The sequence below is a fragment of the Molossus molossus genome, unplaced genomic scaffold, assembly GCF_014108415.1.
Source record: "Molossus molossus isolate mMolMol1 unplaced genomic scaffold, mMolMol1.p scaffold_m16_p_24, whole genome shotgun sequence".
In the NCBI taxonomy this organism is placed as follows: Eukaryota; Metazoa; Chordata; class Mammalia; order Chiroptera; family Molossidae; genus Molossus; species Molossus molossus.
This window is the reverse complement of record NW_023425360.1, coordinates 13,509,748-13,535,630: the sequence shown is the minus strand read 5'-3', so window position 1 is coordinate 13,535,630 and position 25,883 is coordinate 13,509,748. Positions and strand designations below refer to the sequence as shown.

Sequence of the window (25,883 nt, the reverse complement as noted above, 5' to 3'; positions counted from 1 at the left end):
GTCTTTGGTGCCCAAGCCTGCTCACCACGGGCTAACACAGAAGAAGCAATACGGCCAACACAGGCCCACACCGTGAGCTTGCTGGGAAAGGCCAATGCCGCTTCCCCGACTCCTGGCAGAGAACTGCTGGATTGACACCACGCCAACAGAGACTGGCCACCGAACCAAGACCTTTCCTTCCTGGTGAAGCAGCTGACCCTCCGAAGGTGTGTAAGTGCTGATGCCACAGATGGTGCTCACACTAGTGACCCAGGGGACCATCCCTCCCTCCTACTATCCTGGGGGACTCAACGTGCTGGACCTCAGATCCGATGAGAACGACGGTTGGAGTTCTCACTCATTTTGTTCAGCTTTTCCAAGGAATGCTTATATGAGGGAGTCATCATCGATCCCAGCACGTTCTGAGATGCTGTTTAACCAGGGCAGGCTGACAATTTACTGGGTGGGCCAATGATCTGCCACCTCCAGTGCAGTGGAGAATCAAGATCGACACCACTGGGCAGGGGAACAATCAATCTCTCTTGCACAAACCCCATGTATCAGTCTGTGGACAGGCTGCCTCGAGAAGGTCTAGAAAATCCTACAGTTTGATACAATTTAGGGCAGAGGAGTGCTGACCTTCCTGAGCGACCCACAGGCGTGACACACACCCAGGAACACTTCCACCAGGACTGCCGCACACCGCCGTTCACCAACAATAAGGAAGGCCGTCTCTCCATGGTTGACAGTGACCTTGCACGGCTGCTCCACCTGGGAAGTGTAGAGAAATCACATGCACAGTTGAGAAATATATCCAAGATCGCAGGTAACATGACCCTGAGTGGTGCTGGCCTGTGTATGACCAAGGGGAGCCGTCCCTCACTCCTGCCTGCCCTGGGGACTAAACATGCTGGACCTCAGATCCGATGAGAACGACGGTTGGAGTTCTCACTCATTTTGTTCAGCTTTTCCAAGGAATGCTTATATGAGGGACTCATCATCGATCCAAGCACGCTCTGGGACGCTGTGTGACTGACCAGGCAGACTGGCAGTTCACAGGATAAGCCACTGATCTGAGACCTCCAATGAAGTGGAGAATCAAGATCCAACCCACTGAGCAAGAGGAATGTTGTGGGGGGCCACTGGGGACACGTGGACAGGCCACGTTGAGCAGTTCTATGAAATCTAAAGTGATGGCGGAGAACTGGAGCAGAGGAATACTTACTTTTCTGAGCGATCCATGGGTGTGGTGCACACCCAGGGACACCCTTCCTGCACGCTTCTGGCCATCAAAGGAAGGTGGTCTCCTCATGGCTGCTGGCGAGCCCTGCACGGCCACTGCCCCTGGGAAGTGTAGAGAAACCACACACATGTTTGAGTAGACACCCAGGTTTCTGGGAACAGCATCCACGTCAACGTTTCCCCGGGAGCCTTGCATCTGTCTGCCCCGCTCCTCTGTCCCTCAGGATGAGTGCAGGTGTGTGGGGTGCCACGAGGGCGGGGCGAGCAGCCGTGTGCACGTGGTCCACACAGAGCACTCAGCTCCTGAGCAAGCACATCTTTGGCAAAGAACTCTAGAATCACACCCTGCACCCCCAAAGGGAGCCATGTCCTCCACACAAAGGATGCAAACTCTGACCTGGGGAGCCTTCAGAAAACATGTGCCGACTCCCTTCCACAGTCACTTGTCCTGAGACCCCCAAACCCACCCATTTGCACCTCCTGACCGTGGGTGCGATGGCCACTTGGACGCGGGTCCCTCAACGCTGCCCCATGTAAACCACACTTGCTAGAGGTCATCAAATGCAGCGATTACAAAAGTGCCCGTGCATCGGTGGTACCAGCAGCACCCAGGCTACAGGCAGCGAGCACCACTGTCATCTGAACTGGCAATGTGAGCTCAGCCACGTAAGCCTATGAGCAGACTAAGGCTCAATACCCTCACAGGCCAGCAATGTTCAGGCAGGAATTGCTCCTGTTCACCCATGAAGACCAAAGGTAAACCCACATGGAACTAGGCATTCCCCTCCAGGGACTGGGCACTTCCTGTTCACAGAGATTCAAGGCCAGACCTCCACATAAACATTACAACACTGGGCTGCATTAACCAGAGGAGCATCCTCATGCCTTCCAGGATGCACCAGGAAAAGCCGCCTCCACTCCCACACCCACCACGGAGCAGGGAGCTGTCGGGGGCACAGGCATAAAGGATTCAAAAGTGACCATGCCCTTGGCAGGGAATCCCAGAGTCTTCACAAAGCTCAAATGCTCCGCTCACCAGGACAAGAACAAGAATGGAAATAATACAAATCTTCTGCACAAAATGACAGAGACTTTTCCCAAGGGATTCGGAAGCCGTGGGCGGAGCACCTGAAAAAGCAGTACTCCGGGTCTCCTCCAAGCCGCAGGCTTCCATCGAAACACCTTGCCATGGGACCAAGGTGTGAGCTACCTGTACCAGGAACACTGGCCCCTGCTGGCGAAGTACAGGAACTTAAACCTATGGGCCTTGAGAAGGCAAAGGCCAAAGGAAACTCCCCCGAAGCAGTCTGAGCCAGGGTGGGCTGCCCTGTCAGCTGACTGGGCCACTGTACTAAACAGAGAACCACAAAGTGACACCAACTTACACACCGAACCAACAGCCTTCATACACCACAGTGCCATATGCAAGCTTCCGGAAGCCTCCCCTGGTGGACAACTAGTGACATCCCCATCGGTGTCCAGAGCAACTTGTGAGAAGTCGATGTATCAAATGGACACAATGACATCTTAGGAGCCCAGGGACTCAAACTCCGATTGTCCTCTTGATGCCTCCCCCTTCCTGTCCTGGCCACAGGACACCACGGTGTCTTCGCCTAATGCTTGGAGCACAGCACAGTTGTTGGCTGCTGTGTGTGTACCCTGGGTGACTATGTCAAAGACAAAAGCTTCCATCCATTACCACACCGTAAACCAATCATCAACAATTCTCCACTGACACCTTGGAAAACTCAAAATTTTTTACCAAGCCAAAAGTTAAGACGAGGTATTGCTACATGGTGAGCCTGGGATCTGATCAGGAGCCACAGAAGTGTGGCCCTTAGGCCCCAAAACAGAGACCATCCAGGACTAGGGCTGAAGCAGGACCTGGCCAACCCAGATCCATACCGTGAACTCACTGGGCCTAAGCCAACACAATGCTCGAAGATGGACACCACACCAGCAAAGACCAGGCATATCAAACCAGGATGCTTGATTCATGGACACTCAACCGCAGTGGTAAACAAAACGGCGCCCAGATGTGAGGTTCTCAATCACTGACCCTGGGTGGTGCTGGCATGAGTGTGACCAAGGGGAAGCTGTCCCTCATTCCTACGGTCACTAAAGGTGCTGGACCTCAGATCCGATGAGAACGACGGTTGGAGTTCTCACTCATTTTGTTCAGCTTTTCCAAGGAATGCTTACATGAGGGAGAGTCATCATCGATCCGAGCACATTCTGAAACCAGGCAAAATTTAGAAAGGCCAGCTGGGGAGCTCACTGGGAGAGTCGATGACCTCAGAGTGTTTAAGAGGCCTGGAGCCTCCAAATCCCACTGCTGAGCAAGAGAAATACTCAGCCCACTCTTGGGAGTGCCATTCAGGACACCCCAACAAGCTACATCTCGCAGCTCCAAAAATACAAAAGGAAACAGGTAGGCATGGAGAACAACGCTTACTTCCTGAGTGGTCCTGAGGCTCAGTCACACTCCCACACGTCTTCTGGGCTCCTATGAACCTCACTGAGCAACCAGCACGAGCAAGGTCTCTTCTTGGTGGAAGCAGGACTGCAGTGCACCTCCACCTGAGAAGTGAACAGAAAGCACAGGTGCATTTGAGAAACGGACCACTTCTCAAGTAACAAGATCCATGTCATCCCTTCTCCTTGCATCCTACTGTCACATATGTCTTTGTATGAGGGGTGACTGAAGAAGGGCACGACATAATGCTTGCAGGTTGGTCTGCAAATGTGGATATGTGTTCATGGGCAGAGGCCTCCTTAACTGAACAGCAAGCCCTGTGCTCAGATCCCTGGACACCACTGATCGTAAACACCCACCTAATGCCATGAAAATACCGACTATGAGCCAGGAGACTCTCTCATGCTAACCCCTGGGTGATTCTGCATGAATGTGACCAAGGGGCACTATCCCTCACTTCTGCCTTCCCTGGGGCACCCAACGTGCTGGACCTCAGATCCGATGAGAACGACGGTTGGAGTTCTCACTCATTTTGTTCAGCTTTTCCAAGGAATGCTTATATAAGGGAGACTCATCATCGATCCAAGCACGTTTAGGGATGCAGGACACTTTTCTGAGGCAGGGGGAAGCTCATCCAGTGAGCCATTTACTTAAAAGTCCATCAGTAGCTTGGATCAACCACGTCCAAACCACTAGGCAACAGGAACAGTCCCTCCACTCCCAGATCCAAGCCCAGCACAGCACTGGGCACGTGGAGAGGCTGCCCGGTTCAGGGCCATGAAATCCGCAAGCATTTCTCTGCCTACCTTCCTGAGCAATGCACAGGCAGGGTGCACACCCAAGGACACACATCTTCCAGGACTCCCGCACACCTCTGGTCATCATAGGAAAGGAAGGCCGTCTCTTCAGGATTGATAGTGAGCCCTGCATGGCCAGTCCATCTGGAAAGCATAAAGACAAATGTGTATTTGAGAAACATATCCGGATTCTCAGGTAACACAACCCATCCCAACGTTTCCCCTAGGTAAGCCTTGCATCAGCCTATCAAGCACCTCTACCCTTACGAGTGACTGCAGGGTGTGATGCCATGAGGGTAGGCAGGTGTGTAGCTGTGTGTGCAAGTGGCCCTGGAAAGAAGATTCTGGACCTGAACAAACATTGCCTTGGGCTCAGCATCATGTCCAGCTTCCAAACAAAGACGGATGGAGCCTTCAAAAGCAAGAACGTAGGTCTGACTTCAAGATGCTCTACAGTAGTCTATCCATTCCATCTTCCATTGTGGGTCCTTCTGAACAAACCGCAGCAATTCTGCGTACACCCTCTTCTTGACTGTGGGTGTGAGGTCGACTTGGACACAGTGTCCTGTCAAGCTGCCATAGGTAAATCTCATCTGATAGAAACCAGTTCCCACCACAACAACACACAGCAGCCCACATCAGGTGGCACTGTGGCACTCTAGCAGAAGAATACGGTTTTAAACGTAGAGACTTGAACAGTGAAGGCCAGGAAAATCCTCCAGGAAATTAAGGACTAATTGTCCTTACTGGCCAGCAGGTAACCAGACAAGAACGACTCCTCCTCTGCCACCATGCCCCAGGGTAAAACCCCATTGAACCTAGAACACATTCCCCTCCAGAGACCACGCACTTCCTTCTCCAGGAAGATTCAGGGCCCTGATCTCTGGACATATTATAACGACTCGGCTGAGCTGACCAAAGGAGCATCCTCATACCTGCAAGGGAAGGCCCAATAAAAGTAGCCTCGGTCACTAAACCAGTAAGAACAGGGAGCCTGAGGAAGGACAGCCACAAAAGATTTAATTTTCATGACTTGACAACCTAGTTTCGACAAGTGACCACACCCCTGGCAGGTAAGAACACAAACCCCCCGCCCCCCCAAGCTCAACGCTGCATCCACAAAAACAGCAGAAACTGAAGTAAAACACAAAATAGTAAGAACCAATGCTGGTCAGCCAGCTGTCTGGAACAGGCCACTGCACGTCCTCAATATGCTAAAATTAGCACCACTGGAGGCCAAAATATATACCAAGTGATCAAGCTGGACCCCATAGCACCATGTACAAGACCCTGGAAACACCCCTAGAAGGGAGCAACTGGAAGTCCCCTTGGGGCCAAAAGAGAGGCCTGAGAAACTGAACAAGTGGGAAGAGCATGTCCCACGCCAGACCGAGGAGTCACAGGAGGACCTCCCAGGCATGGAATGTCAAGGATCATCTTGATTCCAGACCTAGGTCCCCAACACAGTCCATGGCTGGCCACTGTGCATCAGATCAGGTGAGCAGTATAATTAGACAAGCTCTCAACTGCAGCACCGTGACCGCATCATACCCCTGTCCCCACCCCAGTGCCATGGGGGACCCAAATTTCCTCACCAAGCCAAAGGCAAGAACAGACTCACAATTTGCCAGGCCTGAGGCTCTAATCTGAAACCACAGAAGCTTCTGCTCTGTGTTCCAACATACAAATCAAAGGGCTACATCTGAGGCAGGAACCTGGCCATGGTCTCCACGGGCCTGTGCCATAGACACACAACTTTTAGAACCATAATATGTGGTAGTAGGTGACAAAATGACTAGCCATTCACCCGAAATCCATCAAACATAAGCACCTGACTGATGCAATGAAAATAATGACAGTAAATGAGGGACGCTCTCAGGCCGATTCTCTGAGTGGTGCTGGCATGAGTGTGATCAGGGGTAGCTGTCCCTCACTCCCATTGTCCTGGGGACACGACACGTGCTGGACCTCAGATCCGATGAGAACGACGGTAGGAGTTCTCACTCATTTTGTTCAGCTTCCAAGGAATGCTTTTGAGGGAGTCATCATCGATCCGAGCACATTGTTCGAAGAACAAAAGCCATGCTGAGGCAGGCTTGGTGGCTCACTTAGTGTCCTACACTTTTCCGGAGCAACCAAGAGGGGCGGTCAATCCACCCTTGAGACAAACCCAGCGTAACATCAGGGACGTGTTGACAGGTATCTGTGTCAGGCCGATGAGTTCCTAAGCCAAATGTCAGGCGTGGGGAGAAGAAATCTTACCGTCCTGACTGCTCTTCAGCATGGTGTACACCCAGGGACACGCTCCTCCAGGACTCCCACACGCCTCCGGTCATTGAGAGAAAAGTTCTCTCTTCATGGTTGACAGCGAGCCTTGCATGGCCACTCCATCTGGGAAGTGTAGAGAAATCACACGCACGTTTGAGAAACATACCCAGGTTTCTCAGGGAACAATATCCATGCCAACCTTTTCCCCGGTAGCCTTGCGTCTGTCTATCACATTCCTCTGTCCCTCAATAATGACTGCAGGCATGTGGGGCACCATGGGGGGGCGTGCAGCCGTGTGCAGGTTCCTGTCTCTCTCAGGAGTGACTGCAGTCGTGTGGGGCACCATGGGGGGGGGGTACAGCCGTGTGCAGGTTCCTATGTCCCTCAGGAGTGACTTAAGGCATGTGGGGCACCATGGGGGGGCGGCGTACAGCCATGTGCACATGTCTTGAGCAGAAGACTCGGCACCTGAGCAAGCCCATCTTGGGCCCAAAACACTAGCAACACAGCCTGATTCCCAACATAGGAAGACGGGTCCTTCAAAAGACATGACCAAACTCTGACATCGAGAGGTTGGTGCAAGTCAATAGACTCCCTCTTCCACAGCCACTCCTTCTGAACACACCACACCCATTCTACACCATGTCAGTAAGGAGCCTGTTTATCTGCCAGGTGTCATGAATAAACCACCCTCTGAGAGACTTGTGACAGCCTCAACAACACAGCCACCCATCACACGGAGCACCAACGGCCTTCTGGCGGACAGAGCCTGTGCTAATCTTGAGTGGCCATGTGAGTTCAGCGATGTCTTTGAACTCACTCAGCTGAACGCCCTCCCAGTCCACTGCTAACCGTGCAGGAATGGCTCCTCTTCACTACCACGACCCAGGGTGACACCGCGCTGGACCAGGGTACATCCCCTCCTGGGACCTGGCGTTTCCTCACCCAGGAAGATTCAAGGCCTGACCTCTGTGGAAATGTTACAACACTCAGCTCCTGGACGCAGGAGCATCCTCATGCCTGTGATGGAGAGCTGCCTCCATCACACGCCCAACATGGAGCCGTGAGCGCCAGGGACCAGCCATGAGAGATCTGGGTTTTGCATGAGTCGTCCACCTGGACTCAACAAGTGAGCTCACCCTTGGTAGGTGCTCCCAGGAACGACCTCACAAAGCTCAGATGGTCCATTCAGGAACACGAGGACAAGAAGTGAGAACATATGTATCGTCCACCCAAAGACGTGAACTTCCAAGGGACCAGTCAGTGCTCGGGGTCCCAGCATTCCAGCCGCTGCCTGCCTACAGGTACCACACAAGATTCTAAACCACCAGGAAAAGATGTACTTTTTTTCTGCACCAGAAAAAAGAAAATCAGAGCACCCTGAAGATATACTTTGACCTTAAAATTGCCAAGCTACAGGACAAAAGGTCAAAGGGAATGTTCCCGTAAGCAGTGTGACCGGTGCTGGCCAGCTGGCAGGCTGTGACGGGCCACTGAACCACCTCAATGCACTAAAGACAGACCATTGAGCCCCACTGTCTGAAAAGATGCCAAGTGAAGAACCTCCACCCACTACAACACCATATGCGAGGCCCTGAACCTTCCTTAGCAGGAACCACTGTCAGCCCCATAAGGGCCTAGAGAAATCTCGGAAGCCAAGAACTTCCCTGGATCAAACGAAGACAGTACATCCCAAGGAAGCAAATGGAATCACACACCAGCTGTCCTCTTGGTTATCCACCCTGCCTGTCCAGGCCACCATCCACCACAGCATGCTCACTGCACAGTCCATGGATGGCTGTCGTGAATATGCCTGGTGAGTGTGTTACCAACAGGCACTTCCCACTGCAGCAGTGAGGGTCACACCTACGATGTACACTGACACCTTGGGGAATCAAGGCCCCACGAGTCTAAAGGCAGGGACAGATACTGCTACCCGCATGCTGGGCTCCCATCAGAAATAGGCAAGTGTTGCTCTTCAATGCCCGTGAGAGACCATCAGTGCCCACGTGTGAGCAGGGACCTGGCAAACACAGACACGCTGTAAGCTCACTGGGACTAGGCCAGCCATGTTCTGCGACTCCTGGGATGGAAATGCTCGGAGGCCACCAAGCCAACAAAAACTGGACATTCAGCCCAGAACCTTTCACTCATGGATGCCCATTGAGAGGTGAAGCCACTGACCCTCAGAAAGAAGGTGCTCAAATGCTGCCGTGTTGGGTGGTGCTTGCAAGAAGAGTGTGACCAAGGAGAGCTGTCCCTAACTCCTATGGTCCCTGAGGCACTCAACGTGCTGGACCTCAGATCCGATGAGAACGACGGTATGAGTTCTCACTCATTTTGTTCAGATTTCCAAGGAATGCTTACATGAGGGAGTCATCATCGATCCGAGCACGTACTGGGATACTGGAAAATTTAGCAAGGCTGGCTGAGCAGCTCATTGCGTCAAAGAGTTCAGAGTCCTTCAGCTGCCTAGAGGATCAAGATCCGAGCCACAGAGCAAGAGGGACACTTGATCCACTGTTAGAGCAAAGTCCTCAGGCCACTGAAGACACCAAATGAGCCACCTCTAAGAAATCAAAGAGCAGTTGGCTGAACATGTAGCAACGCAATGCTCACCTTCCCAATTGTTGCCTTGGAGGGGTGCACACTCAGGGCCAAGTATCTGCTGAGGTTCCCGGGAACCTCCAATCATCCAGAGAGAAATGTCTTCTTTTCTGGGCCGAAGAGAACTCTGCAATGCAACTCCACCTGAGAAATGCACAGAAAAAACATATGCATGTTTGATAAACATTATAAATCTTCGGGTAATTAATCCATACCATCTTTTCCCCCTCAGTAGGACCTGAATCTGATTTTCATGCACTTCTGTCCCAGACATATTGACTGAAGGCGTGGGACAGCATGCATGTCAGGTCAGTGTGCACAGGTGCATGTGTGTGTTCATGGGCAGGGACTCCTCGTAGGACTGAGCATGCCCTGGGCACTGATGCCTGGCTGCACCCCTGCGCCTCCGTAAAGGAAGACCTGTTTCTTCAAGTCACAAAAGGGAAAATTGATCCCATGGGGCTGCTAAACTAAGCCAAGTGCTCCTTTCCTCAGAACCATTCCTGCTAAACAACCACCACAAGAAAAACACACTGATTTCACGCACTTTTGGATGTGACATCAATGTCGCCATTTCATCCCCGAAAACTGTCCAACATGAACTGCGCCTGATGGAAACCTGGTGACCACCCACAGAGCCTGGCTCCATCAGCACAGGAATGATGGGTCAAAGGATGCTGGCGTCATCTGATGTGACATCAGGCCAGGCTCCTGTTCCTGCTGGCGAAGCCAAATGCCCTCAGAGGCACAAAAAGAAACCCGAGTGACATTCGTGGTCTTCGCCACAAAGGACTCAAAGCCCAGTTGAAACTTGGATGAAAACTCATCCAGAGACACTGCGTATGTTGACCCCTGGGATTCAACGTAACCAACCCCTCCGCACTGGACCACCACCAGGTGACATCGTAGAGCTCCAATTCATCCGTGAAGACGGGGAGGAGCTCAATACAGCACATCGTATGCACAGAGCACGTGAACATTTTCCAAGGCAGAAATATGTCCACAGCTCTGCGCCTAGAGCCATGGCACCCACAGTCCCTGCACATGTTCACAGGCTCCCACTGTGAATCTGGATCCCACTGAGTGAAATGGGAGTCGCGCTGCCAAGAAGACAGCGACCTCCCAGGAAGCATGTTGGCCTGGAAGGCTCCCAGCCAAGGGAATAAAGGACAGGAAGTGTCAAGCAAGTCATTCAAACCAAGAAGTGCTGGGAAGCAGCCATGGCCCAGGGGAACTCTTAAAATGGACAAGGAGAAAAACCACTAATGCCACTACAGGAATGAAGAAGTTATGTGAACAGAGGCCAGAGCCGACTGTGCCATATGCAAGATCCCTGAACATTCCCTGGCAGGCACCCCCTATATGTCCACTCATGGCCCTGAGAGTCCAAGATGCCCAGTGCTTCCACTAGGAACACAAGGAAACAGCACAGCCCATGGAGCACAGGACGACATGTTCTCTCCTTGCACTTTCATCGCTGTCTAAGCCATCAGCCACTGCAGCACCGTCAGTTCAGAGCTGGGTCCATGCCCAGTCCAGGTATGCCCACCTTGCATGTGGGCTGGGCAAGTAGTTGAGCTAAAGAAGCTGCCAGCTGCAGCGCCATGGCCTAACCATCCCTCCATATCCACCCGCAAAACCCATGGCGGGTTCAAATTTCCTCACTGAGCGAAAGGACCAGAACCAGTTCCAAAAATTGCCAGCCCTAGGACTCCAATCAAAACCATGGAAGCCTCTGTTCTTACAATCCACACAAAGAACCCAAACAGCGACACGCCATGGTTGGCAAGACCAAACTACACCGCTTTAAGGAGTAGATAGGAAGAAGCAACAAAGACAAATATTGGCCTGAGCCGACCACCTATCATAAACACCCAACTAACGCCATGCAAATATGGACACTGAGTCGTGCTTGCAAGAGCGTGACCAAGGGGAGTCGTCGCTCACTTCTACCGTCCCTGGGGCCCTAAACGTGCTGGACCTCAGATCCGATGAGAACGACGGTTGGAGTTCTCACTCATTTTGTTCAGCTTCCAAGGAATGCATTTGAGGGAGTCATCATCGATCCTGCACGTTTTAGGAGAGGTGAACTACATGGCTCCTGTGAGCCGGTGACCTCAGTGTCCTTCGGTGTCCTGAGCACACAGATCCAAGCAACTGAGCAAACGGGACCGTCAGTCCACTTTTGGAGCAAAACCCAGCACATCACTAGACGCACGTGGACAAGCTGCTTCCAGCAGGTCCATGAAATGCTAAACCAAATGGCAGAACACGGGTCGGAGGAATGCTTACCTCTGAGCGATCCATGGGCATGGTGCACACCCTGGGACACACTACTTTCAGGGATCCCGGGCACCTCCAGTCAAAGGACAGAAAGCTGGTCTCTTCATAGCTGGCAATGATCCTGGGAGGGCCAATCCACCTGTGAAGTGTAGCGACATCACATGCACATTTGAGAAATGTACTCGGATTCCCATAGGAAGTTCCTTTCCAACATTTCCCCTGGGCAAGCCTTCAGTCCACCGGACATGCCCCTACCCCTCAGGAGTGACTGCAGGCATAGGTGATATCATGAGGGAAGTGGGCATGCAGTCGTGTGTGCGTCTGCCCTACCCAGAGGACTCGACACCTGAACAAACACACTGTGGGCCCAGATCCTAACATCACACTCCGGTTCTCAAAAAGGAAGATGTGGCCTCAAGACAAAGCCTGAAACACGAACCAGGAAGACTCTGAAACAGTCAACAAACTCTCCCTTTCACAGCCGTTCCTTCGGAACAAATCACACCAATGCCACTCACGCCCTTCTCCTGTCTGAGTGTGATGTCAATTTGGACATTCTGTAGCTTCACAAACACCATGCTGGAACAACAAAACCACCCACATTTTGTGGGGTCACTGGCACCTGGCAGACACAGTCTCTCAGGGAGCACAGCCATGAAGTTTGCTTTCTCATGCCACAGCCTTTGATTCTGCAAGGGATCCCACCTTTAGCAGGTGATCCCACCAGGGACCTCACAAAGCACAAATGATCCAGTCATGAACACAAGGGCCAGAACTGAACTGAGATGCACCTTGCGCAAAACCAAAACCAAAGGCAACACGCGGCCCTCTCCCAACGGGGTGTCAGTCTCCTTGGTGGCAGCCCTGACATCCCAGCACTCATGGTCTCTGCCCACAGACTTCCAGGGAAAACCTAAATCTCCCAAAGGAGATGTAAGACTCCAGGGCCAGGAAAATCAAACCAGCCTGGAGAAAAACTTTGACCTTAAAATCATCAGTTCTGAGCAGGGCCAAGGGTCAAAGGGAATGTTCGACTAAGCAATGTACAGTATGCTTGGTGGACTGACCAGCTTTAATAAGCAACTGGACCTCATCAAGGTGCTCAAAACAGATAACCTTGTCCTCTCTTCCCTGAAATGGAGACACCAAGTGAGCCTTCAGCCAACTCAGTGCCATATACAAAGGATCCGAACCTTCCCTAGTAGACAGCAGTAGGCATCCCACCAGGGCCCAGATAAATTCCAGAGAAGCTGATGACCACCATGAAAACAGAGACAGTGCAAATCCACTGAATCACACCGACCTGTCCTCTTGGGTGAACTTCCCTTCCTGGACAAGACATCAACCACTACAGGGTCAACACAATACAGTACATACCTGAAACCTATATGACCTTATTATCCAATGCCACTACCATAAATTCAATAAAAAGAAAAAGAAAACACAGGGTCTTCACTTCAGATCATGGAGCACAGCGCAGTCCATGGTTGAGCACCACGCATGTGCAATAAGCAAGAATGTTACAAACAGGAGATCCCAATTGCTACGTTGGAGCAAATCATCTGTAATTCACTAACTCCGGGCATGAACATTCCTCACCAGGTCAAAAGCAAGAACCTGTCAGGCCTAGGGCTCTCACTATGTTCATGGTGACAAAGCCAGTACTTCAGAGGGTAATTCTGAGGCAGAAACCTGGCTTTCACAGATCCATGCCACGAGGGAACTGAGCCAAGGCCAATGCCATACTCTCCCACTCACAGGACTGAAATGCTAGATGAACACTACCCCAACAAAGACAACTCATATAAACTACTCCTGAATCATACAAAGTTTTGATTCATGGACACCCAACCATAGTGGAAGAGCTACAGACCCCTACAATAAAGTGCCCAAATGCTGATGTACTGGTTGGTTCTTACAATTGTGTGACCAAAATAAAGCTGTCTCTCACTCTTATTGCCCCCAGGACATGTAACACACTGGGCCCCAGTTCAAATGAGAAATACAGTAGGAGTTCTCACTCATTTTGCTTAGATTTCCAAGGAATGCACATGAGGAAGTCATCACAAATCCGAGCATATTCTGGAGTGTTGGAAAATGTACAAGACAGGTTGGACCACTCACGGTGTGAGCCAATGACCTGCCTTCCAGCAGCCTGCAGGAGGCATAACCCAGCAAATGAACGAGAGGAACACATCATTCTTGTAGGACAACCCCGTGTGCCATTCAGGACACCCAAATAGGCCACCTCTACCAAACTAATAAATCTAAAAGCTAACAGGTGAACTTGGAACAGAGCAACACTCACCTTCCTGAGTGATCCCTAGGCTCGGTGCACTCAGAGCCACAGAGCTGCTGTGGTTCCCATGAACCTCAGGTCATCCAGGGAGAGAAAGATCCTCTTTTCTTGTCTGAAGAACCTTGCAGGGCACCTCCACCTGAGAAGTGGACACAAATCACAGGTGCATTTGAGAAACATACCCAAATCCTCATATAATTAGCCCATGTCACCAGTGCCATGAAAACACTGACTACAAGCCAAGAGACTCTCTGATGCTGACCCCTGGGTGATTCTGCATGAGGGTGACCAAGGGGCGCTGTCCCTTACTCCTGCCTTCCCTGGGCCCTAAATGTGCTGGACCTCAGATCCGATGAGAACGACGGTTGGAGTTCTCACTCATTTTGTTCAGCTTTTCCAAGGAATGCTTATATGAGGGGGAGTCATCATTGATCCGAGCACATTCAGGGATGCAGGACATTTTGGTGAGGTACGGGGAAGCTCATCTAGTGAGCCAATTACTTCAGAGTTCTCCAGCGGCTTGGATTAACTGTGTCTAAACCACTAGGCAACAGTAACAGTCCATCCAACTCATAGATAAAGCCCAGCATAGCACTAGAGACACATGGATAGGCCTATGAAATTCTCAAGCAAATGGCAGAACTTGGGGCAGAGAAATGCTCACCTTCCTGAGCAATCCACAGATATGGTGCACACCCAGGGACACCCGTCTTCCAGGCTCCCGCAGCACGCCACCGCTCATCAAAGGAAGGTCGTCATTTCATGGTCGATGGTGAGCCTTGTACGGCCACTCCACCTGGGAAGTGTAGAGAATCACATGAACATTTAAGAAACGTACCCAGGGGCTCAGGTAGTGAGACACTGCCATCTTTTCCCTGGCGGTAATCGTTACATCTGACTAGCATGTTCTTCTGTCCCTCATCAACTGCAGGCATGTGTGATTCCGTGAGGGTAGGTAGGTGTGCAAGTGTGTCCACACAGGTCCGAGCACCTGAACTAGGACACCTTGAGCAAAGATCCCTGGAATCACACTGTGATTCTAAAAAAAAAAAAAAAAAAGGGTGAGGCACTGAGAGCCACCAGTGCAACAAACACTGTGAATTCAAAAGGAACCCTTGAATCATGGAAACCATGGATGGCGACAAAGCCACTGGCCCTCACCAGAATGCTCTCAAAAGCTGACAAATCAGCAGGTGCTTCCAAATGTGTGACCAAAATCAAGATGTCTCTCACTCTTACTGTCCCTGCAGCACTAACTGTGCTAGACTTCCCGTCTGATGAGAAGGACAGTAGGAGTTCTCACTCATTTTGTTCAGTTTTTCCAAGGAACCCATATGGGTAAATCATCATCGATCTGAGCCCATCCCGGAATGCACTATAATTTACAAGGCGCATGAACAGCTCATTGGGAGAGGCAATGACCTCACAGTCCTCCAATGGCATGTAGGATTCAGATCCCAGCCACTCAGCTAACTTTTAAAGGGAAATCCTACATGCCATTAAGGAAACCCCAACAAAAACCTCTAGCATCTATAAGAAATTCAATAAATGATGGCTGAACTTGGAGCACAGCAACGCTTACCTTCCTGAGTGATCCCCAGGCTCGCTGAGCCGTCAGAACCACACTTCCTCTGGGAATCATGTGAACCTCTGGTATTAAAGGACAGAAATGTCTTCTTTTCTTGGCCGAAAAAGAACCGTACAATGCAACTTCACCTGAGAAGTGGACAAAAATCATAGGTGCATTAGAGTAGTGTAGCCAGGTCCTCAGGTAATCATCCATGTCACCCTCTACACACTTCTGCCCCTGAGGATCACTGAAGGATACTGATGCAATGCACGTAGGCCAGTCTGAACGTGTATGTTGTATGTGTCTGTGGGCAAAGGCCTCCTCATATAAAGAAGCAAGCCCTGCATGCCAATGAAGGAAGACCCGTTCCTTCAAAAAACATAAAAAAGGGGAAGTTTTGGATGACGCTTGCATGCGTTGACCAGGGGGAGCTGTCCCTCACTCTTACCTTCCCTGGGGCCCTAAACGTGCTGGACCTCAGATCCGATGAGAACGACGGTTGGAGTTCTCACTCATTTTGTTCAGCTTTCCAAGGAATGCTTTTATGAGGGAGTCATCATCGATCCGAGCACGTTATGGGACGCTGGTTAACTGACCAGGGTAGGCTGACAATTTACTGGGTAAGCCAATGAACTGCCACCTCCACTGCAGTGGCAAATCAAGATCCACACCACTGAGCAAGAGGAAAAGTCAGTCACTCTTGCAAAAACCCCATGTACCACGGGGAACCTGTGGACAGGCTGCCTCTAGCAGCTCTAACAAATCCTACAGTTTGAAACAATTCAGGGCAGGGATGCTGACCTTCCTGAGCGATCCACAGGCAGGGTGCACACCCAGGAACACTTCCACCAGGACTTCAGCACACCTCCGGTCATCAACAAAAAGGAAGGTCGTGTCTTCTTGGTTGACAGTGACCTTGCATGGCCTCTCCACCTGGGAAGTGTAGAGAATAACATGCACATTTGAGAAACGTACCCAAATTCTCTGATAACAAGACCTTGACTGGTTGGTGCTTGTTCGAGTATGACCAAGGGAGCTGTCCCTCACTCCTACTGTCCCTGGGGTCTAAACGTGCTGGACCTCAGATCCGATGAGAACGACGGTTGGAGTTCTCACTCATTTTGTTCAGCTTTTCCAAGGAATGCTTATATGAGGGAGTCATCATCGATCCGAGCACATTCTGGGATCCTGGTTATGCTATCAAGTCAGGCTGGGTAGCTCAGGTAGTGAGCCAATGACCTCAGCATCCTGCACTGGCCTGCAGCATCCAGATTCAAGCCACTGTGCAAGGGGAACCATCAATCACTCTCGCAGAAAACCCCATGTACCACGGGGAACCTGTGGACAGGCTGCCTCTAGCAGCTCTAACAAATCCTAAAACGTCTGATATAATTTAGGGCAAAGGGATGCTGACCTTCCTGAGCGATCCACAGGCAGGATGCACACCCAGAAACACTTCCACCAGGACTCCTGCACACCTCCTCATCGAAGGAAAGGAAGGTTGTCTCCTCGTGGCTGAGGACGGAACTCCCACCTGGGAAGTGTAGAAAAATAACACGCACATTTGAGAAGCATACCCAAGTTGTCAAGTAACAAGACCCTAACTGGTGCTTCCAAGAGTGTGACCAAGGGGAGCTGTCCCTCACTCCTGCCTTCCCTGGAGCCCTAAACGTGCTGGACCTCAGATCCGATGAGAACGACGGTTGGAGTTCTCACTCATTTTGTTCAGCTTTTCCAAGGAATGCTTATATAAGGGAGACTCATCATCGATCCGAGCACGTTCTAGAAGCAGGACATGTTAGCAAGACAGGCCGAACAGCTCACCTACTGAGCAAATGACCTCAGAGTCCCCTAGTGGCCTGGAGTCTCCAGATCCAACAGTCAATACATTTGGAGCAAAACCCCATGTGCCACTGGGGACCTGTGGACACGTGACCACATGTAGGTCTATGTAATTCTAGCACTAATGGCAGAACGCAGGTGAGAGGAACACTGACCTTACTGTGCAATCCACAGGCAGGGTGCACACCCAGGGACACACTTCTTCCAGGACTCCCGGCACCTCCCATCATCCAAGGAAAGGTAGGTTTGTCTTTTCATAGAGAACCTCACTCAGCCTTCTGCCTCAGATAAACAGAAAAAAGGCAAAAATATAATCTCAGAAAATAGTCAACAGTAAGACAACAAAGCACTAAAATGTGTGCCACTGTGCATTAAGACCCGCATGCTGGGTTTCCTTCTTTTCCCCCAACCCTAGTGAGACCTTCAGCATCCATCACAGTGGCCCGTCTCCTTGTTAATTCAATCTTTATTTTGGGTCCTCATTCACTGTTCCAGAACCAACTTCCTACACACAGAATCCATCTACCTCTCTGTTTGAAGTCAGCGAAAGGAAGCGAGTCTTGGATCACTGCTCATACCTACAGGGCAACCGTCTCCTTAGCAGGACACCGGGCCCCGGTCTGAGAGCGAGACAAAGCTCACAGCTGCACCGATGCCACCGAGGCTCCGTGGACAGAGCCACGCTCTAGCGTCTCAGCTCTCCTGGTGAGGGCCACACATCTGGACCTCAGGCTGGCATCTGGACCGAGTCTCTCAGACCCTCAGACCCTGTGCTCCTGGCAGATCCAGACACGGCCCCTCCCCAAACGAGCACTCCCTCAGCCAGGATTACCTTCTTCAGGTTTCCCTAAATTATGAATAAAGAATAAATGTGCAGCCCTGGCCAGTTTGGCTCAGCGGTTAGAGCATCGGCCTGCAGTCCAGAGAGACCCGGGTTTGGTTCCCGCTAAGGGCACGTACCTCGCTTGCAGTTTGTCCCCAGCCCTGGTTGGGTCGTGCGGGTGGCAGCCACTCGATGTTTCCCTTTCACATCGATGTTTCTCTCTCTCTCTCTCTCCTTCTCCCACTCTATCTGAACAAAAAATGTCCTCGAGTGAGGAAAAAAAAAAAAGAATAAATGTGCAGTAGACATTCTAGAAGTAGATTTCAAAGAGATTTGCATTTAATAAAGGAAAAGATCAATAACAAAGATTCCTTTAACAAAGTAGGCACACCTAAGAAAGGAATCTATCAGCAAATTCTCTCCACTGAGCCTCTGAAGAATGAGCCCGAAGAATTTCACGTGCTGACCTCACTAACCACAACACACACAAGTAATTTCAAAAGCACCAAAGTAGCTGCTCACCTTTCTTCTCCCAAGTATGGTAACTTATTCTAACCTTTGACCTCCAGCCAAACATCAAGGAATATAAATCAGATCAGAAAATATCTGAATTTCATTTAAAAATCAAGTACAAGAGTTGGCTCTGTCATAAGTATTTATCAGACAGGCATCCCCACCCTTCCAGTGCTTGGCACATAATCAGTTGCTTGGTTCTTCACCGCCCTTGGCCCTTCGTTTCTTCACTTACTTCCCCTCTGAATTTTTTTTTTTCAAAAATCCTCACCTGAGGATACTTTTTTCCAATTATCTTCAGATCGAGTGGAGGTGGCGGGTGAGAGAAACATCAATGTGAGAGAGACATCAACTGGTTGCTTCCTGCACGACCCCAACCAGGGCCGGGGACTGAACCACAATCAAGGTATGTGCCCTTGTCTGGAATCAAACACGTGTCCGGGGACCAATGCTCTACCGCTAAGCCAAACCGGCCAGGGCACCCCTCTGAATTCTTCCCTCTACAACAGTTAATAATCCCTTCTATCATGCTGTGCAAAATAGAGACACAGCATTTTGACCTTTGAATGAGAACTTCTAAAACTGCAGAACACCAAATGAGGACTTTATGAGAATGCTCTACAACAGGGGAAAAGGAAGACAGATGGATCAGGGTGCTGCGAGACAGGTACTCTAGAAGAAAGCCAAACGAACACTGAAACTGTTACAAACAGCATAGACAAGCTGATGGCAAGAACAGAAAAACCGATGAGACGTTTCACTAGTTAAATGGAAATTCTAGGGACACCCCAATGGAACAGCACATTAGAAAGGGTGATCTTTCTTAGAATTTTACCAATTTCCCCTCTAATTTCTTTTTCAGAAATCCTGAACCAATGTCCTATTCTTTTCCGGTCTATTTAGTCTGACTTCGTCTGGACTATTTCCTCAGTGGTATTAATATGTTTGAAGACTATAGGCTATAGTTTTTTTGGTTTTTTTTTTAGAATATCCCTCAATTCGGGTCTGATAGTTTATGTACTTTTGTCTGAGACACTACAGAAATGAGGCTGTTACCCTCAATACCTCCCATCACAGATAGGAGATGATCATCTTGTAGTCCAGGAAGTGTCTGGCCAGGTTCTCCTGCAGGAGGTTATTTTCTCTTTGCAACTGGTAAGTATTTTATGAAGGAGATAAATGCAGACTTATAACAGGACCCTGCTACTCCTCAAATTTAATTCAAGAAGTTGTAGCATCTTTTGATGGTTCCCGGTTGAAGCAACTATTATGATTATTGTAGAATATATATTTTTAGTATCGTATCATTATGTTTACTAGTTTTGTTGTAAAGAACTTCACTTTTCACCCTATTCATCCATTCGTTATTCAGATGTTAGCTTAACAACATTACAACTGTCTTACCATCATGGGTCCATTTTCATGTCCTTGAAGAGATTTATCATGTCCAAACATCCCGAAAATTGCATCAAATTCAATGCCAGAGGTGGCTCATCGCTTGGTATCCATCGTCTCACATAGTCCATTTCCCTCAAAATTAACAGGAGATAAAAAGAAGTTAGAAATAACATAGCGCATTCCTCACTTTATAAACCAGTCAAATGTTTAAATACACTGTAGCCACTGTGGTAAAAAACCTAGCACTACTTCCCTGCTTATCATTTTGGCCAACAATCCAGCAAAGGGTCAGAATTCCAACTTCATTGTACTTGCAAGACACTAATGTTCCGTTCAGAATGGGGGGGTGGGTATGAACTCACTAGGGAGACACATTCAAAGGGGTCCATAGTTTAGAAATCAGACCCGGTGGTCATAAATTACAATTGGAAAAGTATACCAACAGCTCAGCAACTTTTTTTTTTTCTGGTGGTACATGCCCCTAGCGGGAACCGAACCCAGGACTCTCTGATCCGCAGGCCAACGCTCAACCACTGAGCCAAACTGGCTGGGGCAACAGCTCAGTGATTTTACATTCACATCATTTGGGGCTGCATCATTCCTCTGAGATCCTCACTGGCTTTTGCCCTGCTCCCTGCAGTCCTGGCCACGGCACTGCCTGTCTTGGGCCTATTCCAAAGTTGCTTCTTCTGTTTAGTGACCCTCCTATTATTGGCCGTTTCTCCTGGGCTTTGATCTGTGTCCCCATGACCTACAGTGCTCTACAAAATGTTCTTAAGAGGAACACAGTGGCCAGTCTCCTAAGCACTGACACCCCATATTTGTAGAGGACATTCTTTGTACATTTATACCACAGAATTTCCCATAAATCAATGTCCTGTTCGTATCCTTCCCGTCCCTGAAATACCTCAAAACTTACACCTTTTAGCCTGAGGAAATGCACCTGAGAATTCTTGTGGCCGTGCCATGTGACCCAGTGATCCCACTTCCAGGACCATACCCTAAGAAGCCTCAAACACCAATCAGAAAGAATATATGCATCCCTGTGTTCACAGCAGCACTATTTATAACAGCTAAGATCTGGAAACAGCCCCAGTGCTCATCAGTAGATGAGTGGATAAAAAAGCTGTGGTACATATACACAATGGAGTACTATGCAGCTGTAAGAAAGAAAAATGTCTTACCCTTTGAGACGACCTGGAGGGACCTGGAGAGTATTACGCTGAACAAAAGAAGCCAGTCAGAGAAAGACAAATACATGATCTCACTTACTTGTGGAATATAATGCATAAAATAAGTGATGAACAAAGAGACATGGAAATAGAGATAAGACTGACAACTTTCACAAGAAGAAGGGAGGGGTAGGATAGGAAGAGATAAATAACTTATATGCATATATGCACAACCAATGGACACAGACAACAATACTGTGAATAGGGGGATGGGGAGGAGGGTGTCAATGGGGGAAAAAGGAGAAACATCTGTGATAAAAATTAATTACTTTTTAAAAAAAACAACAACAAAAGAATTCTTATGGCTCTGACCTTAAAGACAAAGGCAAAATGAATATGACCTCAGAAATGTGCATTTCCCCAAAAGAGGTCTCACCCATCGATTTAGGAACATACACGTATTGTTAATTACCACCCACTGAAGTTTGTGATACACTAGCTGGGTTTTATTAAGTTGTGAAAAGTAGGATGAATCACATAATCAAACTCAACCTAAACTCAGCCTCTGTTATTTTGAAAAATAAATATCCTACTCGGCATGGTAATTGTAAGTAATACATGAGATAATCCATGAAACCATGTTTATCTCGGCATGTGGAGCATGCACTAAGAATTAACAAGTGCTATGTATGTATCATTGAAATACACACATTTACAACTACACACAACACTCCCACAAATGAAGCAGGGAAAAATGACCAGACCTCACTTCCACCATTTTTTAATATTCTCTCTATAAAGTTAGTTTATTGACCATATCCGAAGAAATGCATACATATATCATTTCAAATGGATGAACCACAATGTTGGTGCCTGAAACACAGTAACTCAATAACTGGTGGAAAAATAAACTTTTGAAAAACCTGGATTTTAATATCAATCACTTCAAACATACATTACTATATATAACGGAATACAATCCAAATAGATAAACAGATCATCAGTAAGTCCCCAAGCATGATGACTTGATGAACAGGTTACTTACAGTTTTACAAGTATAACTAAGGCTGCAATGAGTATACATCTTTGAACAAGACCTATTACATCCTATAGGTCAATTTCTAAAACTAAATTTGTTAGTGAAAATGTGCTAATTTCCATTGAATACATATTTCCCACTGTAACATACCAGGGGGCCAAAATTCTATACACTTTGTACCTCTTAATCTAATAGGTGAAAAAAGACAATTCTTGATTTGTTTCATTGTGTGTTTATCTGTGGGCACACATGCATTGATTTCATTCTATATTTATTATTTATAATTATTCCATATATTTAACTTTTTCATGATAAAGACTGATAAGGCTGGGCAAATGTTTCTATAATATGCTGGCCATTGACGATACTTTCCTTTTATGAACTGATTATGCACATGCTTCCTGCTCTTATAACAGGATGTTTGTCTCCTTCTAATTAATGGGAGTTAGCCTTTCACAGGGTAACCCTAAAGTGGTCAAATACGTTTCAAGTAACCATACAGGTATATTTTTAATTGGCTGTACAATACACAGCAGCCCAAATTTAATTTTACGTTAGCTGGTTGCAGATTCTCTTTCTCTCCTCTAAACCCTCCAAAACAAATAACAAACAAACAACAGCCAACTTGGAACACACAGCTTAATAGGTTTTTAAAGACTATATCCATTGGCTATGTTCAGATCTGGTTTACTATTCAGTTTTTATAAACTAGGTTAAACAATAGTCTTGGAATATACAAATCCTTTTCTGAGATGTTGAACCAATTACTACTGCTCAGATGAATTAAAAAAAAAACCTGACTGAAGCCACTGCCCAGGGAGACGGGGTGCCACCGACGAAGCTGGAAGTGTACCCTTTGTGACAGCATGGGTGGACGTGGGGAGCATTAGGCTAAAGTGAAATCATCCAGTCAGAAAGAGGCAAGTACCATAAGATTTCATACGTGCAATCTAATGAACAAAGTGAACTAACAAGCCAAACAGAGATAGACCCACAGACAGCAGGCTGGCAGCTGTTGGGGAAGCGGGTTAGGGGGCTGGGGGAGGAGTTGAGAAGAGAGAGAGGTCTCCTGGACATGGAAAACAGGGTGGGGACTGCCATGGGGGGATGTAGGAAAGTATAGGGGGACACATGCAATGGATGGAGACTTGACTTGGGGTGCTGAACAAGAAAGAAGGTTGAGAGAACCTCTCGATGCTAACTAACTGCACTGAACGGGAGACAGGCAGGACTCAACACGAATTCCTGGGGCGCTTAAGAGATGGAACGTGGGAGAAACGTTCTAGTCTAGTGGTCACAACGAAAAGCAGTACCTACCCCTCTGATCCCTTGCACAGTGTGGCATTACATGGTTTAGGTGATGATGTCGAGTAGTACTCATTTATATCCTCCTTGTACTAATGAGATATAGAAAAGGAACTACACTTAATTTTCATGACAATCATGTGGGGAAATAATCCTCAGATATTATTACCAGGTGGCTGAGTTACTCTGGGATTTTTCAGATTCCGATGTAACCAGTGCTCGCGAGTTCAGGGACTGGTTAACAGCAAGCCTGTGCTGTAAATAAGCCAGATCTGTCCCATCACCCACTGTTTGGCTGCTCATACTGGGACAGCAAACAGATTAGCTACACCAGCAGAGGTCCAAGGTCTGAAAGACTGAGCCTGTTTGTTACCTTTTCGGAAAAGGCTGGCCAATCCATGGTCTAGTGAACACAGATTGTGCGGATAATTACATGTAATGAAAATTGAATTTTAAACATGGAAGCTTGCCAGACTAAAAAATTAGAGGCATCATATTTAGTCTAAATGTTCTCATGTCAGGCTGGCTCAAAGTCAAGCATAATAAGGGTGGCGTTCATGCTGGGCTGGGGTCCCTGAGGCCTCATATTCTCTCCGTGATTTCTTCTATACACTGTCACCTCACAGACCACGGTCACTTCACAGACCACTGTCACCAGTGGGGGAAGGTCACTCCCGTGGTTCTCCATTACTAAACTCCTGACTCACATCGAACGACAGAATAGACAGACAGAAAAACCAATAGGTAAGAAGATGAATGATTGATAGGCAAGAAGACAGATCATTGATAGGCAGAGATATACAAACAGACAGTAAAAGCCAAATTGATAGATGAAAGAGAAAAGTAAAATTGGAGTTGAGAAGCATTAAGTCAAAATACCACCAATCAAGGTGTTTCTCTAAACTGAGTATTTCTGTCCCACAGACATGTCTTTCTCATACACTCCACTGGAATGCTATTTCGAATGCTCCCTACGATTGCACGAGAGCGCGGTGTCTTCATCAAGGTGTACATGAAAACACCGCAGCTTGCTGCCCTGCAGAACTGCTCTGGGAGATGGCAGGTCGAGGTCATGCCAAGGTGAGAAAGATGCCCCTCAAACCAAATAAGATACAATTAGAAAATTAATTGCATCTTCCCCAAATTCAGAGGTCCCACTTCTCCTCACTATAAACATGCTTATTTCAAGAGCTGGCTCAATTCTGTGTTAAGTGAAATCACATAACATGTTTACAACACAGCACAGTTCACAAAATTGTCCCTGTTTCTGTGCTTTGACAGTAACGGCAGTGTTGTCAATTAATCCAGTGAAATATTTCTATCGATTCACACCAATACTTTCACATTGCTTTTCTCTTTACCAGTCACCTATAGCAAAACTAGCCCCTTAAAAATATATGATGGTTATTTCTGTACGCCTTTCTGGGTGAGACCAGAACATTAACAATTCCCTGTCAAAGGAGCTCATTTTATCAAAACTGTGAAAGAGAGCCTCACGAGACAGAAAACAAACCTTCTCCATACCTACCCTTTGCTGAAGTATCTATCATATTCTGCTTAACTAACCAGAACTTTTGTTTCAACTATTTTCTACACCAACTAACCAAAAAAGTGAATAGTTCTATTCAATGAAGACCATAAAAACTGTGGAATATTATCTTTCAAGTAATAGGAGGAGGAAGGTAAATGACAATCCTGTGTTCAGGAACAATATCCCTCAATAAAATGGGCTGAAAAAATAGACATGATCAGACAAAAGGAAACTGAAAAAAGCATCACTCACAGTCCTGATACTAAAGAAAGTCCTTTGGCAAGATGGATGGATGATAACAACATAAGGAAACATGTACCATCATAATAGGCTGAACAGCATTGAAACTCACTAATATTTAAGTGACTATAAAATATTTTTCCTTCTTAAAATCTTTAAAATGACTATAGCTAGTTAAAATAATTATACCATTGGCTGTAGTAAACCCCACATGTGGTACATGTAGGTACAATATACCCATATGATAATTCTATCACAAATGGGCACAGACTAGGAAAATGGGTATATACAGTGACAGGATTCTTATAATATTCCTAAAGACGCACAACGAGGTCAGAAGAGCAATGCAGAAACGAAATGAGAATTGCCCAACGGACAGAATGTTTGAAGTACCAAACAGAAACCACAGTCTCTGAACGAAGATGTTCAACAGAGGGGTTCAACAGCAGAGCAGATAAAGTGGGAGACAGGACTGGTGAAAGACAGGGCAGTGGAATTC

General features: G+C 48.0%; 1 long non-coding RNA gene and 14 other non-coding genes across 15 annotated transcripts; all 15 read right to left on the bottom strand.

Annotated features, from left to right (window-relative positions):
- Nucleotides 1-297: 297 nt before the first annotated feature.
- On the bottom strand, nt 298-392 carry LOC118641063. The gene has a single exon (XR_004961528.1). It is a non-coding gene; the product is annotated as a small nucleolar RNA SNORD116 (small nucleolar RNA).
- Nucleotides 393-891: 499 nt separating this feature from the next.
- LOC118641072 lies at nt 892-986 on the bottom strand. The gene has a single exon (XR_004961536.1). It is a non-coding gene; the product is annotated as a small nucleolar RNA SNORD116 (small nucleolar RNA).
- Nucleotides 987-3,350: 2,364 nt separating this feature from the next.
- On the bottom strand, nt 3,351-3,447 carry LOC118641079. Its single transcript, XR_004961542.1, has one exon. It is a non-coding gene; the product is annotated as a small nucleolar RNA SNORD116 (small nucleolar RNA).
- A 737-nt stretch (nt 3,448-4,184) lies between these two features.
- On the bottom strand, nt 4,185-4,281 carry LOC118641085. Its single transcript, XR_004961547.1, has one exon. It is a non-coding gene; the product is annotated as a small nucleolar RNA SNORD116 (small nucleolar RNA).
- Nucleotides 4,282-6,458: 2,177 nt separating this feature from the next.
- LOC118641060 lies at nt 6,459-6,549 on the bottom strand. Its single transcript, XR_004961525.1, has one exon. It is a non-coding gene; the product is annotated as a small nucleolar RNA SNORD116 (small nucleolar RNA).
- Nucleotides 6,550-9,057: 2,508 nt separating this feature from the next.
- LOC118641058 lies at nt 9,058-9,151 on the bottom strand. Its single transcript, XR_004961523.1, has one exon. It is a non-coding gene; the product is annotated as a small nucleolar RNA SNORD116 (small nucleolar RNA).
- Nucleotides 9,152-9,387: 236 nt separating this feature from the next.
- Nucleotides 9,388-16,432, bottom strand: LOC118640897. The gene is made up of 6 exons (XR_004961487.1): nt 16,323-16,432; nt 15,534-15,667; nt 14,616-14,747; nt 13,961-14,090; nt 11,662-11,791; nt 9,388-9,513 (listed from the first exon to the last, which is right to left on the bottom strand). It is a non-coding gene; the product is annotated as an uncharacterized LOC118640897 (long non-coding RNA).
- Nucleotides 11,347-11,437, bottom strand: LOC118641065. The gene has a single exon (XR_004961530.1). It is a non-coding gene; the product is annotated as a small nucleolar RNA SNORD116 (small nucleolar RNA).
- On the bottom strand, nt 13,634-13,725 carry LOC118641087. The gene has a single exon (XR_004961549.1). It is a non-coding gene; the product is annotated as a small nucleolar RNA SNORD116 (small nucleolar RNA).
- LOC118641074 lies at nt 14,290-14,386 on the bottom strand. Its single transcript, XR_004961538.1, has one exon. It is a non-coding gene; the product is annotated as a small nucleolar RNA SNORD116 (small nucleolar RNA).
- On the bottom strand, nt 15,215-15,307 carry LOC118641089. Its single transcript, XR_004961551.1, has one exon. It is a non-coding gene; the product is annotated as a small nucleolar RNA SNORD116 (small nucleolar RNA).
- Nucleotides 15,994-16,087, bottom strand: LOC118641052. Its single transcript, XR_004961518.1, has one exon. It is a non-coding gene; the product is annotated as a small nucleolar RNA SNORD116 (small nucleolar RNA).
- Nucleotides 16,433-16,597: 165 nt separating the features above from the next.
- Nucleotides 16,598-16,692, bottom strand: LOC118641062. The gene has a single exon (XR_004961527.1). It is a non-coding gene; the product is annotated as a small nucleolar RNA SNORD116 (small nucleolar RNA).
- A 505-nt stretch (nt 16,693-17,197) lies between these two features.
- Nucleotides 17,198-17,294, bottom strand: LOC118641084. The gene has a single exon (XR_004961546.1). It is a non-coding gene; the product is annotated as a small nucleolar RNA SNORD116 (small nucleolar RNA).
- Nucleotides 17,295-18,085: 791 nt separating this feature from the next.
- LOC118641042 lies at nt 18,086-18,150 on the bottom strand. The gene has a single exon (XR_004961510.1). It is a non-coding gene; the product is annotated as a small nucleolar RNA SNORD109A (small nucleolar RNA).
- Nucleotides 18,151-25,883: the final 7,733 nt, after the last annotated feature.